The sequence below is a fragment of the Lepisma saccharinum genome, chromosome 8 (assembly GCF_977018435.1).
Source record: "Lepisma saccharinum chromosome 8, izLepSacc3.1, whole genome shotgun sequence".
NCBI lineage: Eukaryota > Metazoa > Arthropoda > Insecta > Zygentoma > Lepismatidae > Lepisma > Lepisma saccharinum.
The window spans coordinates 12,153,487-12,155,627 of NC_139236.1; positions in this window are offsets into that span (position 1 = coordinate 12,153,487).

Genomic DNA, 2,141 nt, shown 5'->3' on the forward strand with positions numbered 1-2,141 from the left:
CGACAACAACAGACCGGCTAGAATGTTGATGCCCGAAACGAACGAAGTCGAAGAATTCAAAATGCACAAGGCATTGTCGGAACATCCCGCAATCATCGTCGCAGATTTCGAGTCTTTCCTGAAACCACTCTCGTACTGCGAACCGGATCCTGAAATTTCCTCCACAACGCCGTACCAGCTTCATCAACCTAATAGTTTCGGCTATGTTGTTGTGCGACGTGATAAAGTAAATGAAGCATATATATACCGCGGGCCAAATGTAATCGAACACTTCCTGGAAAAAATGGTGGAGGAGGTTGAGGTAATTGGTAGCGTACTGCTTACATCAAAACCGATGACACCTTTAACTGAAAATGAACTTCAAAATTACAATTCCACTGAGGTGTGTCCGGTATGTGATCAAAGTTTCACTGATGAGAACAAAAAAATATTCCACCACGATCATTTCAGCGGAAACTACATAGGTGGAATTTGCAACACGTTCAATCTTAAAATCCAGAAACCTAAATTCATCCCCATATTTTTTCACAACGGAAGCGGATATGATTTTCACCACCTGGTGAGACATCTTGGCTACGATCCGAAACGTATAGGTGTCTTGGCCGAGAATGAAGAACGCTACATTAGTCTCAACAAGCAAGTGTCGATTCCGGGAACGAAAAATACAATCGAGATGCGCTTCCTGGATTCGTACAGATTTCTCTCTGCCAGTCTGGATGCTTTAGCGAACAAACTCACCGACGAACAATTCAAAATAACTAAAGCTAGTTTTCCCAACGTAAACATAGAACTCGTTAGACGTAAAGGGGTTTATCCTTACGAATATGTTAGTGATAATTCTAAATTTAACGACGACGCTCTCCCACCTCCAAGAGAATTTTACAGCAGACTCAGAGAGAAAGGAATCACGGACGAAGAATACCAACACGCGCAACTCATGTGGGAGAAATTAGAATGTAGGACACTCGGAGACTACCACGACGCATACTTAAAATTAGACGTGACGATACTCGCGGATGTTTTTCAAGCGTTCAGGAAAACGGCAACGAATATTTATAAATTAGATCCAGCGTATTTCTACAGTCTACCGGGATTAGCGTGGTCGGCAATGTTATTCCAGACAAAGGTCAAGCTGGAACTGATATCGGACGTTGACATGTTGCTATTTATCGAAAGAGGGATACGAGGTGGAATGGTGCAATGCGTACAGAGACATGCAAAAGCTAATAACGTACACATGAAAGAAGATTACGATTCAAATCGAGCATCGAATTACATCTTCTACGCCGACGTTAATAATCTCTACGGACATGCCATGATTCAGAAACTTCCTTACGGGGGATTCGAATGGTTAGATCCCACTTCGATAGACATTATTCATTTCGACGATAGCGAGTGTGGTTTCTTCGCAGAGGTAGATCTCCAATTCTCCGACCACCTGCACGACACGTTTTCGGATTTGCCTCCGACTCCCGAAATCAAATGTCCACCCGACTCGGTTCAAGACAAGCTTTTGTTAACATTGGACCCTAAACAGAGATACGTCGTCCACTACAAGAATCTCCGGTTTTTGATTGGGAAGGGTGTTCAGATAGTAAATGTTAGAAGAATACTAAAGTTTAAACATTCCACGTGGTTAAGACCTTACATAGAAACTAACACACAACGTAGAACAGCTGCCACTTCCGATTTAGAAAAGGACTTCTTTAAATTAATGAACAATGCGGTGTACGGAAAGACCATGGAGAATGTTAAAAAGCACGTAGACGTGAAATTAATTTCCGATAAGAATAAATGTCGGAAGTGGATAGCCGATCCTAGATTCAAGTCGAGAAAAATTTACAACGAGAATTTGGCACTTTTCAATCTAGATATAAAATTGATGAAATTCAGAAAACCAATTTACGTTGGCGCAACGGTTCTCGACTTGTCGAAACTTTACATGTTCGAATTTCATTACGACGTGATGAAACCCTTCTACAATGATAAAATATCACTTTTGTACACGGACACCGACAGCTTCATTTACAGCATACAAACACCTAACCTATACGAAGACATAAAAAATCCTTCCATGCTTGAGTATTTCGATACTTCTGCGTATCCTCAACCCAACAGATTTGGAATTCCATCTCGTAACA